We start from the raw sequence: 17715 nt of genomic DNA, 5'->3' as shown, positions 1-17715 counted from the left end.
TGCTGGCATTATAGCTACTTTGTCTATGGCTCATACTCACATGCTCTTTACTGCTTTACACAGTAAATTGGACCCTACACCTCCTTGTTAGTTATGTAGTACATCTCTCAGGTTTTGTCCGTCAAAATCTGGCCTTCTTTTTCTTGTATTTGAGAAAAGAAGTCTCTTGATATCAGTTGCTTGGCTGTCCACTTTAGGATTGATATGATGCTATACTATAGGATTATAAGGCTCAGACTGTTGTAACCCGGATATCTGCTTCCTTGCCCTACAGAAAGGGGGTGGCTTACCAGTTCCACCTGCAGACAGGAGATACTGAATAGCTCTGCATTCAGAAAACAAGAGGGAAAAATCTATCACTGGACCGTGGGGTGCAGAACACTAAGAAGGAAGATAAGATTTTTGAGACAGTCTTAGTATTGATTCAATTTTTGCAATATTATTAACTGTAGGAAAAACGTTGGTAAACATGCCCGAGTTACAAGGAAGATCTGTGGTGTGATGAGCTCCAGAATAGGCAGATCAGATGTGGGCAGTCTGGAGTGGTTAACATGGCTAACATCAATTGGATATCATGCAGTCTCTCCAGAAGGGGAAATGCTGACAGTTTGGATGTGTTTAGGACCACATTAATACGATGCTGTCTTTGATAGGGAATCATAAAGGATTTCTTCTGGTTGATCAAACATCCTTAGATTGAGAAAAGGAGTAATTTTACTTTTCACATTCCCTAGAGATAAGGAGAGGATGCCTTTAGTAGCCAGTCATGCAAGTAGGAGTAAAGATAAATATCCTGCCGATGGAGATGGACTGCGATGACAGGCATTGCTTTTGTCTGGGTGCAAAAGTTAGCATAAAGAGAAGAACTGTAAAACAAAAAGGCTCATCTCCTGTGGTGAATATCGTGTGTGTCTAGTGCTCTCTGGTATTAGGAATATGGAAGCATTTATCCTCAGGGTCTAATGACAGAAACCAGCCTTGCAACTTTAGGGCCTGTGGGACCTTTTTCTTGGTTATAATCCTGAATCTCGCTCTTTTAATTTGGAAAGCTAAATCCATAACAGGACACAAACATTCCTTTTACTTTGGTATCACAGAATATCTGGAGTAGCACACTTTGAATCTCTTTAGTCCGAGGCTATCTTACTGTTGTTCACTGTGTTGAAGATGTTTGTGCAGTGGGAATGCAGAGTTGTGAGGGTACTGGTGGCGGTCTCTTCAAACAAGAGAATTAATTTCCTGTCCCACCCTCATGACCGTCTGGTCTTACATTATTCCCTCTGGGTTCTGAAGAAAATGCAACATGTGATCCCCAGGAAGAGTTGAAATTGTGATGCTTCAAGCTCTTAGAATGTCTTCGGGATCACGAGAAAAGAAGCGGTCAAGGAGCTGCATTACAACTGCCTTCTTCTGTCCGAGACTCTTCCCAAGTACATCTGTCTCTTGACCATTGCTCTTCGTGCCGACTCTTCCCAAGTACATCTGTCTCTTGACCATTGCTCTTCGTGCCGACTCTTCCCAAGTACATCTGTCTCTTGACCATTGCTCTTCGTGGCGACTCTTCCCAAGTACATCTGTCTCTTGACCATTGCTCTTCGTGCCAATGGTCCGTGCACTGCATTAGTTTCTTCCAGCCCTGCACGTATGAACTGCTTTACCACATCCATCATTCACTGCACTAAGGAAATGAAGAGATGTCTCAGCTATTCTGTCAAACTGCAAATGGTTAGTGCTGCCATCTCCCAAAGGGCATGAAGCCCTTTTCACTTTCTGGGTGGTGCTGCAGGAAGATGTTTTAAAACTAAATGAGGAGCCTGGCACAATTAAGCTCTTGGGTACTAGGTGAGAGAGGAAAGCACTTCAGCCGGAGTTTCGCTGTGCTTTCTGAATGCACGGCAGTTATTATTATGGCTTTATGCAAGCCTCCTGTATGGCGTCCCTCAAAGCCTGCAGAAAAGGCAGGTTTGCCAAAAGGGACTGCTTGCTTGACTACTGTATATCTCTACAAATAAGTTTAATTTAGTTGTCCAGATGGAATCTCTGCTCCTTTCCTGATTGTGACAGCAAAGTGTGCCTGCTCAGCTGAGTTAGATACTCTGGTGTCAGGAATGCGGCTCTAGTGAAGAATTTCACCCAAGTGCATAGTCTAGGTAAAAAAAAAATACTTAAATTGCACTTGACAAATTATATTGTACTCCTCACTGTCACAATTGTCATCACAGGAAGAGGCAGCATTAGGAACCATAGAATGTCGAAATCAGAAGCAAAAAGGTCCTGGAACTTAGCAAAGGGCCTCTGGCCAGGTGATATTTTAAATCAGGGGTATATTTTGCTACTTATCAGTGTCTTCTTGCCTTCTTCAAAATGAGATCTGTTAGAGGGGTCTTCACCAGATCCCCAGCCAGCGTTGCCACAAACCTATTAGACACTATTATCAGCTTCAGTAACACCGAAGGCTTCAAGATATATGTACTTATGTTTAGATTCAAATAACAGCTTCTCATGGTATAATCCAATTTTTTGGTGCCTTGAAATGTATTTCTCTTCTGAGACAATAATACCATTTTTGCATCTCACTCGCTAGTTCTCTGGGGTGCATCTTGATGGCCTTTCAAAGGCCCACAAACAAGGAGCAGAGATGAAGATTATCACATTTCAGTTGTTATATAATCTGTTGAAAATGGACGGATTTTAAGCATAAAAATAAAAAAACATTAAACAAAGGAACTAAATTCACTGGTTGTCAATTGGCCTTTTCCGCTAAAACATTTGCTATGGAACAATGCAGGTCCAGGAATAATGTAGTACACAGCTACCTGGTGCCAATGGCTTGACAAGATTCGATATGGCTACCAATCGGACACCTGGGCTAAAGGTTCATCAAAGAAAAAATTCCAATACCAATCTGGCACCTGGGCTAAAGGTTCATATAAAAAATGATGGGTGCAATCACTTGTCAGAAATAAAGTTAAGTTGCATTTTCACATAAAAAAACGGTACAATTTAATTCATGATCAAATCCACCAACTAAAGTAAATTCAAGGAAAGCTCCGATTTTACTGTATCACTCTACATGCGCTATCTACACTAGTCTCAGGAAGAAATCTATAATTCGTAGATTTCTGCATTTTTAACTCATTCTGTCTCAAACAAGTCCTTAAAGATTTGCCTTGCGAACCTGATATAGCCTTCCTGCAAAACCTTCAATAAAAATATTTTTCTTATGAGTTAGTTGGTCATAAAATTGGCTTTGTATCTATTACTAAAAGGTGGAACATGCAACCAACATTCTCTACTAAGGTGTATTCTTAAATACTCCTCATTTAATTCTGAATTTGGACACAATGGGTTCTGTTTGACACTGAAGCGTTTTGATGGTAGATGCCAGTGGAAACATAGGCTTTAGACTCACAGTTCAGAGCCCCACATGGCTTATAAGAGGGAGTGAAAGTAGAACAGACTGTTCCAAGTGGGCCTTGAAATTCCCACTAAGCACATTCAGAAAAGAAGGCGGCAGCATTTTCAGAAAATTGGCTGTGGGTGTTGTGTGATCTTCCATCTCTCTGGGGCTAGCTTGCCTGGGCACCCGTCATATGCCTAGTGGTTGTATGCTTAGTCCAGATGTCCACATCCAACAAAGGGAGGGAGACAACAGGCTTTACAACTCAGTTGGACCTCATTATGAGTTTGCCGAAGGGGATTACCCCATCACAAACGTGACAGATATCCCATCAACCGTATTACAAGTTCCGTTACATCCTATGGAACTTGTAATATGGCGGACGGGATATCCATCACGTTTGTGACGGAGTAATCCCCTCTTCCCAACTCATAATGACACCCTTAAACTTGACCACTTACTCAGATCACCTTTTCTTATATCTGTGTAAGGATTTCTAGGAAGTGAGTAAGAACTTGACAGAACAGTACAATTACAAATTGTCTTTATCTCATTAGCTTCCTTTGGTGAACTAACAAGGAAAGCCCTTCTTTATGCCAAAACAATCCATGAGCAACAGAATCTAATGTCCATGGAACCTGCAGGTCTCATTAAATGGACAAGATCTGGAAAGAATAGGATTTCTTATACTAGGTGAATATAGGTGTTGTGACCCAGTGTTTTGGCACCTTCTACATCTACGTGTTCGGCCGTGTGACTCTGGGTGTCCAATATGATAAGAATGACAATTGTTTATAGCGCCAAAACTATCAAAGATTTAATGAATTTTATGTGAGGGTAATAGAAAGGTCTGACTCTGCCAATGAAAGAATCGTAATGAGTGTCACTTAGGAGTGCTTACTTTTATTTATATAGCTTTTAATCACTGAATACACGTTACTTTGTCAACATCCTTACCCATTTAAAACAAAAATACGTTTAATTTTCGCAGACAGGTTAGTTGTGATTGTATGCTTTTAGATTTCATTCAAAAAAGAATATCTCGCCTTTCCTTCACATTTAATGGGCATACAAAAATAAATTATCATCCTTGTCTTACTAAGAGAATTAGTACATTCTCATTTAGTGTTTTAAATGCCTAAACGCGACTGAACTGTGTCCAGTCTTCTTGTGCCTGAAATTAGGGTGTTACAAGAGGGGGCACATCACGCACTGAGAAGGTTAGGGGTGGGGAACAACATGACAGGGCCTGGTGGCGGCGATGTAGGTCGTGGTAAGGGGTGCACTGGAGGTAAGTAAAGTGAGCACAGTGCATTAATACTACATTTGTTTTGACGCCAAGTGCATGGGAGTGCACAGGGCTCCGTGGGATAGGATGGTTAACCCAAATCGATGCTCGTTTAACCTGCACTTAAGTAGCAAAAGAGAACATATGCATCCAATATAAGGCAAAACTAATAAGCAAGCCCATTGTTGTGGTGCAAATAGCTTCGTGTTACAAACGAGCTATAAACGTGTCTTAGAAATCAGAAGCTTCACATTAAACTACATCTCCTCCCACGGAACCTTAAGTAAACCTCACAACAATCACTAAAGACAACCAAGAGCATTCAGCATTCTATCTATCAACTGGAAAAAAATTGGAATTTCACAGAATGACAGCCAGAATGCGCAAGTTTATTATTATTTAGTTTTGTTTTACTATAAAAAAAAAATCGAGGATACACGTGGCAATTCCAGAATGGAAATTTTTTCAACACTTCTCTAACATGTCTTTATACTTCAGCAGAAAATAATAACCTAAGATGAGTTTTTTTCTAGTGCGTCCCTGTGTAAGTGAACAATGCGTATTCGCTATAGCACACACTTGTCACGCGGAGCAATAAATGTTTTAGACCCGGGTTTTAATTAACATGTCTTACGTATAATAATACAAATTATATTTTTTCTGATAAATATTATTCTCCACCTACAGTTTATTTTCGCATTATCATTAGGTACTTTGTTAAAAGTAAAAGTGCATTGCCTTTCCATACAAAGGTAACTTCAGAGTGGAATGTTAAAACGTGTTTTAACTAAATTGTTATAATTGCTCAGTTCTAATGAAGTGTGCTCTGTGCCAAGGACAAACAGTTAAAAGCTTAACTGCAATGGCCTTGAGGTTTTATCGTTAGTGTAGGCAAACTAGAAGCAGGCCACATGCGTGCAGTCAGCAAGGGACTGAGAGAATCTCTAGGTCTGCTGAAGATGTACCCAATAGGGGGACTTGAGAGAAAGAACGCACAGGTAGATGGGGACTAAAAGGTACAGCCCAAATCTCAGGGCGAAAAGGACATGCTACGGTTTAAGCTTTTTAGTGCTTGTGCCCCTGGTTGCAGTTTGTTTCACATATTCCACCTGTCTTATCAACACAGCCCGAATGCAATGCAACATTGCGTCATCTGTTCTAGGTGGACCTTTCCATGTGGATTCTATGCGGAATTTGTGGATTTCAGAAAGTAGAATATTAACACTTGGACGCAGATGTAATTCTCGGAGGGTAGATTTATTCCTTTCGTTGTCGCATGTTCACACCCAAAGGGCAATGGCCCATGGGACTAGACTTCAGCACTTTAAAAAATCTATTGCAAGCGAACTGAAATACATCAGTTGAAGTACTCTAATAAGTATACTAATAAGAATAACAACACTGCTACATAAAATTATGGCTGCCTGTCATTACTCCCCGACCCAACTGTGCATTATTCTTGTCTTGCCTAGAGCTGTGATTTTCTTTTTCATTTAAACAAAAGCACATTATCTGACGCTTTTTGGTACTTAGAGGCTGTTTTCAGTATATAACCATTGGAGGCTTACCTTTCAGCCCAGTGGGCGTTGTGCGCCTGTGAACCATACTGTGGGATCGGTCAGTTCATCCCACAGAGTGTTGTGCTTCCACACATCAATACAGCTCTAACAAAGAACACGGACCTTTGAAAGTCTGCCTCAATGACCTCCGTTTTTTGTTACCTTTTAACATTTTGATATATATTCATATGGATATTTCCTCGTGAGCTTTTTGGTATGAATACATTGAGACAGGCATAAAATGAATTCTGACAAAGCTGTGTTTACGTTGTATTGTATGCCTACCTTATACATTATTCATAAGCACAACATTTTTTGGGGCTTTAGAATCTCAGGAAGATGGAAAAAGTGATTTGCCCAGATTCAAACAATCCTCCAAAGGGGCAGCCAGTATTGCTAAGTCAGTGGGTCACCTATGTAGTACACTACATGTGCATCCATTTCATGCACACGGTTGTAAGACCGTCCGCACGGTAGTACGTCTTTATACGCACACATTTACTTCACCATTACAAAAGGCAGACAGGTGTTTGCTGTGACAACGTGTGTTACTTTCATCCAAGTTAGCGTCCATCTTCCTTCTCTTTCCTTTTCTTAATCACATACATGTTCTGAGCTGACGCTGTGGGTAGCTTCTAACTCAATGTAGATCACTGGAACAAATACGGAATGCACATTATGAAGATGACATGCAGTCGTTGTGTACCAAACGGCAACAAATAAAGGTGTAAATAACCCTTCGCTGCGTGGACTGATAAACGAGGAAGTGCCTCGCCCAGGCATCTTTCCCCTCATAGATGCACCAGCATGAGCACAGCTGTGAAGTTATTCGAAGGTTACACTACACGAAAACTCAGTTAGCCCTAGAAGCGTCCTACTGCTGTGATCATTTGGAGACTGGAACATGAGTATATGCTGACTGGCCGGGTCCTGCTAGATATCACCCAACCCCACCTAGTACACGTCACCAGCCCACACTTTTTTGACCAGTTTTTAGGCTTCCCCTGCACGTGCGCTTATGCGCATGCTCGCAAAACCTTTTGTAAGTAAAAAAAAAAAAAGGAAACTTAAAAGGGGCTTGGAATCAGCCCCCTACTTACCTGAAATTACCATTGGCTTAGTCCGGCGTTGCTCCGATTTACCTGCTTCTGATTGGCCAGGCACTGTCTTCAGGTAATCCGGCTTCACTGCCAGGTGTCCTCGTCTTCTTTGTGGTTGGGTTGCTTTTCGACCAAGTGCTCCTTCCAGTCACTTCTAATTGGACACTAACCATAGTCCCTCGGTGACACCACTCTGAAGGTACTTATTTTTTTTCTTACTTTTGCTTTGTTCTCTGTGGCAGTATGCTGTTTGTGCATACAACCCCAGGCAGAGGAGGCTTGCACGTGAGATGTGGAAATGTAACCCTTTTTAGGTTTCGCCAGCTTGGATCCTCTAACAGTAGAGGTGGACACAGAAGTCATTTTGTAAAGAGCAGAAAAGTATATAACCATGAAGGGGCAAACTCAGAAAACGAGGAGAACTACCCACCTCTATCACTTGGCATGTAAATGAAGCATGCCGGTGCCTACAGCTCTGTTTTGAAATACATTGCTGCTGCATATGGAAGGGCGAGCACTAAATACTAAGGCAGGTTAATCTTAAAGCAATATCGGCCCAGTTTACTCTATTTAGTTCCACTTCCTGCCTGTTGAACTTACTCATGCAGCTCTCTGCTTCATCAAAATGCCTTTACCAAGTTTCTATTTCAATTACAGTAAGGGCCTGATGCAGAAACTTAATTGCCGGCCCTTAAACCAAAATATTTTGCCCCATGCTGGCAAACACCGCATCAAATGAAGCAGTGCTTATCAAAAAAAGTGAGCCTTCTCTAGATAAGATGTTACTCCTCACAAGCTGATGCTCATGCTTTCTTTTTGCGTAGGAGCGAAACCATAAGCCTCTCCTGATGATTTATAGAAGCACGTAGAGTACTTCAAAAGCTTAGGCCCCCTAGAAGTTCAAGCAGACATAGAATTTATTTTGTAAAGAGAAGAGGAGTATTTAACAATGTTGATGTGAAAACAGAAACAAGGAGAATCCCCTACCATTAACATTTGGCATAGTTTTTTATGCTTAAGTAACACATTGTGACTAATTTGTGAATGGTGCGTGCAGGTGCTTACAACTCTGTTTTGAAATACATTGCTGCTACATATAGATGTGTGAGTACTGAATACTAAGGCAGGTTAATTCTAACGCTATCTCCGCCCCGTTTACTCTATTTAGAGCCACTTCTTGCCCATTCAACTCACTTATAGAGCTTTCTGCTTCATCCAAATGCCTTTCCCAAGTTTCTTTTCATCACCATAAATGCCTGAGCCAGAAACATAATTGCCGGCCTTTGAAACAAACTATTTTTTTCCCCTTTCCGACAAACACCGCCTCAGCAGTGCTTATAGAAGAAGTGTCCTTCTCTAGATAAGATGTTACGCTACACAGCGTGCTGGTGTTTTTTTTTTGTTTGTTTGTTGCTTAGGAGCGAAGCCACAAGCTTCCCCTCAGTTTATAGAAGCACGCAGGGAACTACAAAAGCTTAGGCCCTGTATCACTACAAGTCGGAGCCATAATGTTGCTTATTTCTTTGAAAGGAGCAGTGCTGAGCACATCAGCCAACAGTGAACGTCTGGACTTGAAATATGGGGTCTTTTTCACATCCGGATTGCCATTTTTAGGTTTTGAGTCACAAAGAAGGTCTATCTCTCTATCTCGCTCTCTCTCGCACTCTCCTTTCTCGGTCCCTGTGTTGCTGCAGTGGCTGCACCAACGACAGCTCAGCTTTTTGTGGAGAACTGACCAGGCGCATGACAGCAGATAGAGCCATACTGCAAAAGAGTTAAGGAAAGACATAGTTGCAGGGCCAATATAATATGTGCAGAGGCCCACAGAAGACAGCAACACAGTAGATTTCCATCCGTACATAACATTTATCAAATCAATACGTCGATTTGTGTACACATAATGCAATAAGAAAAATGCAACCTCACTAACGTCTGACAGAAGGGACCCCAGGGGAAGGTAAATGGAAAAAGCGATTTGTACACACTGTGCTTAAGTGCTGGGTGCGCAACAGTTCCAGTCAAGGGGCACTGGAGACTTCTGAGAGTGGAATGCTGCACCCACAGGGAAGCGGTCATTTCCTGGGGGTTTCTAAAGCATCTTTCAGTTTGTAAGATGCAGAGTCCTTGGCTTTGTCTGTGCTTAAGTAGGTCATGGAACCTCTCTAACAGAGTCACCGAGAGAGTGACTCTCTCTCTCTCTCTCTCATCCCCTGTTCCCCATGAAGCATTAATTTGCAAATAACTTGCGTTTTACTGGCATATTCAGAACAGAGCAAGTAAATATGACCTTCTGACTTGTGTCACACTAATGGGATTCCAATGGTTGTTTCCTAATCTCCAGCGGTGGTTAACTTTTCATTATGCTAACATACAAACATTTGGAACAACTCACAAACGAATGTGTGCATACTGTGGCCGTATTTACACTGCCTTTGTGTGTGCCTCTCACAATCTCAATTCAATTATAAATATTGTTTTAAATGTCATAAACCGCTCGTAGTTGTTTATGTTGTGATGTATGTTTAATTAATAAACACTTTTTAACGGTTTAGCAAATTTAAAACACACATTTTAATTAACGTTTCTAATATTTATAATCCAGTTGAATAGTAATATAGAAAGCAAAACAAAAACAAAGGCGAAACCTATTGGCTTTTCCAATGCTTACTATTATATGCCTCTGGATGGTCAGAAAGCTGTTTACAGTATGCTGAAAATCTATCGACTTCTCCAAAAAGGCCACATGGTGGCGCTGGAGTCCTTGTAATTATCTGCACTAAATTTTGAACCTGCTTTTACGGTCTCGATATTGTATCATAAAAACATTTCTAAAGTGGTTTCACCAGTTCTCTTTCATGCCTTTGGAAAACGTTTGTATTGTCATCTTGTTAGGTCACTAACTCTATTTAATAATTTTCCTTTACAACCATACCTGTTAACTGATCTAGAATAGTGGATTTTTTTTTAGAATAGTGAATATTTTGATTTATTTCCTGATTGAAAATACATATGAGCTAAGGCAAGGGGACGGTGTGCTGTTGCAGAGCTTCATAACACAGAACTATTAGTGGTATTTGATTAACAGATCCTGCTTTAATTTTGCTTGCTTTTACCTTGTGCTCATCGATGGCAAAGACTGGGTTGGATCAAAGTGTTATTAGGAAAAAATGTACCCTGTCTGTCGTCCTCCCTGTTGAAATATACAGTGATGTGAAAAAGAAAATGCACACTCTTAGGAGTCTATTTTTCGCATGTTAATAATATGCATTTTGCCTTCGTCTCATAATCACTAAGTCCTAAAATTAAATACTATATTCTTGTGTGGCAACACACACATTTCACTTTGCCATCTTTTATTTAAGTAAAAACAAATAAATCCGCCAACATTCAGTAGCATTTTGTGAAACAGTATGAGCACCCAATACACTTTCATTTTGTCATCACTGTAACTTGGATAGAATTAAGGTGCTCAACTTACAACAGCATTACAAGAAATGTCCGAACGACTTGTATCATATTCTGACTTTAATGGGAATTGGTCGAATTTCCAGTACTGGCAGTCTGAAAATCTAGTTATTCACTTCTGTACTGTAGCAAGACTGAGAAACAACAGTTGTTTCCCACGTTAATACTCATAAAGGAATTCATGCTGCTCTCACTGGGCTCTCTGAGGTCCTGTTAGTGCAGTGCCGGCTCCCTCCGGAGGAGAGCAGAGAGCACGGCTTTTGGAGGGAAGGGAGAGCATAGAGGGTAGTGAGGGTGGGCGGCAGGAAACTGGGTTTTTAACATTTGGGACTGGGAGGAGAGGACATATTATGTATGGCTTTCCTGTTATTTCTCTGTCTTCACATAGCAATTGAAAGCAATGGCTATATATCTGGGGGCCATACACAAGATATAATCGTACAAGGCAAAATCGTGAATAACAGAGGTGTTTTTACCTCGATGTTCTGCGTGACATCATACACAACTCAAACTTTACCCTTGTTGTCCATTTGTTGTCACTAAGAACACTTAGGTGATTCACTGTCATCTATCTATATTTCTATCGATTCGTCTGTAGGGGGTCCAGTATAGGTCCGGGAAGGCTGGATATATGCACATTTTCAGGATTTCCATATAAGTTCAATTTAATTGGAGTTGATTTGAATGCCACTCGTTTATGTAGTAGATAGTTGTTATGTTGAAAGTCTGGCAGTGATTCAGCCCTCCTGGATCTAAGTTGAACCTTCCTGATCTACAAATTTACATTTCGCATTTCTGGTTTCTCGTTGTTTGTCTCAGCCTACGCAGTACTTCTCCCTGAAAGGAAATGACAGTCACATCAGTATTAGAACTTTTATTACCATGTTCACTGATCTGGACTTTTGATTTATGCGGTTATATTAACCTAGTAGTTATTATCTTACACTTATACTTGATAGTCCCATCAAAGCTTATTCTTCTGTTTGTCACCCGCCGAGTTCTGAGGCATCTAATTCGTTATATCTTCCTGGCGAAAAGGACAAACTAAACAGGAGCATCCTCTTTTTATGCTGCCTCTCCCGCTGATTACAGTGCCCTCACTTTTATTTATACTCGCCAATCTCTGACTTGAACATCCTACAAAATATTTGCATCAAACAGCTGCCTTGTTTCTTCTGAAAACCGCATTATGCTTTCACAACTTTTGTCACACCAAGACTTCAGAGACCTACACAGTGTAATCAAACGAAAAGAAAAGGTTTAACTCTCCATTGTTTCGTATGTATTATGTTCTGTTTCTGCTATCATCTTGTATTCATTTTGTGGTTTTATTTTAATTATTGGAGATATCTATGGCAGACAGCACTGCAATACTACACTCGGTAGGCTTTGGGTCAGACCTTGCTCATGATAGATGGCTGTCTTGTGAATCTCATATCCCTGCTTTTTATTTGAAGGCTTATCTTACTATTATGTGTTTGTCTTATCCCTGGAATATAGGTTGTTTACCCGAACACATGCTCTCCTTTGCGCCACCTCATTCAACCTATCGCTGTCGTTTCCCACCTGCTTTCCCAGAGCTCCTCAACGGTGCACCACATCTTTCCCCTACCACACTATTTCCTGATGCCTCTCCATGCTAGGGCAGACGCTGGATGGCAGCCTTGGTGATGTCCAGGATGTTGTCTCTGCATTTTGTGTGCCCCGTTTTAGGTCGAGCATGCAAGCGCTTTGACATTTTGTAAGTATTGTGGGCTTTTAGCCAAACCCATGTCACGCCCATCACTTTCACTCGTTTGTGGGCTTGCCTTTCTAAAATCACTTGATGTCATTGGTAAATGCTTTACGTTTGTCTCGCCTTGAGGCTGTTCTCGTCACGCATTGCAGACTGCCCCGTTTACATGGATTATTGCACGATTGCTAATATATTTCAACATGGGTGAACTATTTCTTTTGTCTTTCCCCTTTGTGCTGCATGGCGCCCATAGCGCTCCGAGTACGAACAGGCACAACAGCATTTAGTCGATTGGTGGAATTGGGCGCTTGTCACATTGTTCACAGTTACCTAATCAAAGACATTTCTTGTGGCTGTCCCCTTAAAACACTTTAAATCAGTGAATGCTTTACGTAAAACAGAAATCCTCAAAGTGAAAGTGGCTCTCCCTGCACAGGGAGAGATGATACTACAATATTTACTGCACCATTCAAATGTATTTTAATCTTTATCATGGCTACAACTTTTGTTTTACAGCTGAGAGAAGATTTGTTTTAAAGACCTTGTTTGTAATATCATTGCAGTAGGCCTGATAGCCCTAAAACACCCTCTAGGGGCTAAGTATATCATTACACTGTATGACTTTTTCCTATTTTTTCATGGGTTATCCCCTCTAGGGCCTAACAATATGGTTACATGACCATGTTTGTTACAAATGATATTTTTGTTATGGTGCCCTTTATGGGCTGTTTTGAGCATTACAGTCTAATGCCAGAAGTGTATTTCTGATAAAGGATTATTTGATAATTGTATATGTTTTAATAATAATATCTCCTTATTACAATTATGACCATAATTCAGGCCAACTTAACATCCTTATTACACTATGACTGTTTGAACACTCTTGATATGTTTGGTTGACTCTTCTGGTTTGTTTCTCCTTTGTGGCTGTCTTGTGTCTTTTTTGGGGGGAAATATTTTAGCCAGCCAGCAACTCCGATGGTGGAATGGTGAAAGTGGTACTCTATTGGAATTAGCATGGCATTTTTTTTTTTTTGCTGCAGATATAGGAAGAAGGTAAATGGAAGTGCTTTAGTTATATGCAGAGCCACTGGAATTACATGACAGGAAAAGGGGAAATTATAAGGCAGGGTTGACCAATTAATGTGGCCAAAAAAGTCCAGACATGAATTTACAATGCCAATAGCTCTAACTCAAGCAAATGCGAGACCTATTGCATTACAAATGCTGGTTTATCGCTCTTGTCGTCCTCCCCTGCCTTGGTGGTAGCTGCTATAGCCTGAAGTGCCAGATGCTTTTAAAATCTACTGGCGTTGGCAAAGCCAGTAATGGCGACTAACCATGATGGACATATCATCATGGTTGGCCGCCATGATGAAATGTTGCAGGGTGACAACACAGTTCACACTGTCACTCAACACAGCGATTATTTTGAAAGTATAGAAAACAATGTTTTCTATTCTTCTAACATGGCTGGTCTTCATAGGTGGCTTTGCCAGTGCAGACACATTCTGAAAATCCTTTGCATTGACAAAGCCAATAGTGTCACCCAAACAGCATTTGCAAACTAAGAATTGACTGGCTTTGCCAGTGCTTGTTTTATTATATTTTTACAGCACCATATAGTACCTGCAAATATATGTAGGAATTTCGTAAAATTCCTAAAGGAATTAATAAATAATAAATACAGTTGTATGTGTGGAGGACATTATAGAGATCAAATTTGGATGTTCCTTGTTTTGAAACATTTATATTGTCCTCAAATGGTAGAAAAAATTAAGCTCTCAGATTCATGTAAATGCAGTTGCAGTTCCAGATTAGCAAATGGGGCCTGTGGCCGCTGCGTTTAGGGCCCGTATAGCGTTTGCTATGGTTACATTCAGTGACTGAGCCATTATGTATTTTAGTGCAGGAAGAGCAGATTTGAGGCTCTAAAATGAACAAGCTTCAGTCAGCAACGTGGACTCAGAAAGCAGGCTTGAGGTCCCTTCACTGATATCACCTATGGGAGCAAAATTATCATGCATACCAATACACACACATATATGTCTACTTCTACGTAAGTTTATTGTGCCACATCGAGGTTAAATAGTATTAAGAATAAATTGGACATGGGTACTTATGCTATTCTCTACTGAGTGGATAGAAATTCGTTTTTGTGTATATTTCATTATGTTGTTTGCCATGAGTTTTTTATGTTTTATTTTTATTCTTTGGTGCCAGGCTTTCTTTGTGCTGATTCTTTTGTGTTTGGAGGGTTGACATCAATTTTTCTTCAAGGTCCTAGGTAAGGTTCTCGAACATGCAATCTTAAGTGCTTCAGAAGCAACGTATGATACAGTCATCCGCCTAGTTTCACTAAGAGTTGGTCCCCCCTAGTGTACCAGTATTCTTCAACTGTGTATTTATTTTATAATTAGTGCATATTATCAAATCAGGTTTAAGTAAGATTCTATTCATTTTATTACATTATTTTTACAGGTTTTTGTATGCTTCTTTTATATTATTTTGTTATGGGCAAGGGCCTTCTACATACTTGAATTTGACAACTAACATTCTCAGTGTCCAGCAGATGACTTCTCCAGTGCAAGATTTAGTTCTCTCCTTCTTCAGGGCAGCAACCGAATGCACATTTTTTACATTGTCCTGTTATTCACTCTGACTGTCAACATCAGCATCGCTACTGAAACATAACTCATTAATCACAAGCTTTCAACAATCTTTATTTGTTCTTCATTTGTCCTAAAGTATTTCATTCATCTAACACAGTGTTCATGTTTTTAACAGAGATTATAAAAAAATGTTGTGCAAAATCTTCCTACCATAGTCAAAACTCCAATGTACCCTACTGATGATCAGTTCTTACCGACATTCAAAGTTCTCCATAAAGATACGGATGACTGAGTTCCTTGTACGTGCTTCCTGCCATCATTATTTCTGCTTTAAATACATAAGTTGTGCCCACTTCCCTGCACTACAATCTGCAAGTAGAATTGAGTTATATATTTCCTCTCCCATTTTTGCGGGAATTGTAGAACCACCTCACGTGTGTCATGCCCTATTTGTGGCCGTGTTTCTTACTTGGACATAATGTTTGTAATACAAATATTTTTCTTAATAGTTTCAATCAATTAAAGATAGTTTATTTGATTAAAAGTTTAATCATAAAAGCACAGTGCACATAAAATAAAAATATGTAAAAACATAAAAATATTAAAAAAGCATGTGTTTGCGACAACGGACAGTGATTTTTAATACGAAAGCAACTACAAAGCAGGTAGCGGGGTCCTTAAGAGTCTGAAGGTAAATAAGAGCAGGTCTGCATTGTCTGAAATGATGAGCTTTTACAATCCACAGAAAATACGACCTAGTATGTTTAACATCAAATTTATGGAATAAGGTAAAATGTAATAAAGTTTGGTGGGAAACTTCATCACAGGATCACACAAGCAGCCAGCCCCCAGCCACAGTTGTCCCAAAGGAAAGCATAAAAGACTATGTATAGACCCAATTCTAAATCTCAACATTAGGGATGTCTCCCACAGGCTGGTGCTATGCAATAAATAAGGATCAATGCCCGCAGTAGTCTGTAAGAGAATACATTGCTTATTTATAGGCTTGCCAGTTTTGCTAAAATCTCTTTTTAAACTCTTGGTGTCCAGAAAAGCTTGTCACACTATTGGGAATGGTGAAAAAGAGATGGCCTACTCAATTTTGAAAATCATTTTTTGATGTAAAAAAGCTATGAAAAAAAAGCTATGGAATATTCAATCCCAGGTTGCCACAAATACACTCCTTAATCACCTACTTGTTGAAAGTTGACCGGGGGTGTTCTATATAGATAGCCGGAGCATCAGGGATGAAAGTTTAATAAGGTTCTTGATGTAGGAGAGCCCAAGTTTCTAGTGAGAGTAACAGGGAGGCTGGGATAAGAGTCTGCAACAAAACGTTTTTATTTGATGTGAACCGTAAGTAGTAAATGTGATACATTACATGTTATAAATTTCAAGAAAAGCTGCTACCAGCTCACGCCTCACCACAGGAATCAAATTAAAGAGAGCACCAATTGAATGGGTAAATTTGACATGCTTTGTGGATAATTTAGAATGCTAAAGGCCCAATCGATAATTCAAAGCGGACACCCAAATATGGGAAGCTAGTCACTGTAGATAGCTTATCAGACCTAATGAATATTGGGCCTAGTCTTTATCTCTTCGGGCCGCATGCCATGATATGGGATTTGTTGTAATTAATATCCCTATCTAGGTCACCCATAAAATTTGTGATGCCTTCTAATAGGAGCAAAAGGCTCATTGACATGCATTCCAACAGCACTGCATCATCTGCATTAAGTAGCGCTGGAACCTACAGATTGCCAATCTGTTGTACATCCTGTCCAGAAGTAGTTACATTGTTGCTTCTGTCATTAATATGGAGTATAAAAAGGGTGGGCTTTATGATGCATCCCTGACAAACCCCTCTATCATACCGAACGGTCGTGTACATTCACTATTCAGTTTAGTCCTGGCAGTTGTCGCTGAACTGACCCGGAGTGTAATCAGAGTTTTGCTGGTTCAACCTGGGTGCTAACCAGTCAAACACAGGCAAGGTGTCTGGTTAAAAAGTGTCATAAGTTTATTGCATTGTACAATGCAGTGTCACGCACATAGCATAGGTCTGAGAGCGTGTCACACCGAGTGCTTCTCTGAGCTCATACTCTTTTTGCAGGTTACATATGGTGGGCAGGAATGTGCAAGAAGACAATTTAGACCATAAATCAAACATATCTAAGAAACTAGCAAAAGAGAGATGGGCTCTGGCCTTTTTCAGTAACCCTTAAGAATCCCCTGGAGCCAGCTATTCCTCTTATCTGATGCAAACTACATTCCAAGAAGTCCTACGCCTGCCGAACACTTTGGTCTGACAGGGCCCGAGGCAGACAGAGAAAGGCAGAAACAGGTTTATACTCATATACATGTAGTCAAACATTCAATAGGTCACAGTACCAAAAGTTCAGTCAAGAGTTAAACAGTTTCACTGTAACAGGGTTCAACAGTTCATTACACAGGAGTTTGATATTTCATTTAATTTTCCCTCTCAATTCCATCCTTTGAGCCAAAGGAGCCTATGCTCCTGATGGATCACACCTATACGTTTATTGACATTAG

At 40.2% G+C, this 17715-nt stretch overlaps 1 protein-coding gene across 4 annotated transcripts in view; it reads left to right on the top strand.

Annotated features, from left to right (window-relative positions):
* Nucleotides 1–17715, top strand: part of DTWD2 (DTW domain containing 2) — a 663780-nt gene that overhangs the window by 22460 nt on the left and 623605 nt on the right. The window lies entirely within an intron of this gene.

Source organism: Pleurodeles waltl, chromosome 1_1 (assembly GCF_031143425.1).
Source record: "Pleurodeles waltl isolate 20211129_DDA chromosome 1_1, aPleWal1.hap1.20221129, whole genome shotgun sequence".
Classification (NCBI taxonomy): Eukaryota; Metazoa; Chordata; class Amphibia; order Caudata; family Salamandridae; genus Pleurodeles; species Pleurodeles waltl.
Note: the sequence above shows the minus strand (reverse complement) of the source record. Positions and strands in the feature narration are given on the sequence as shown.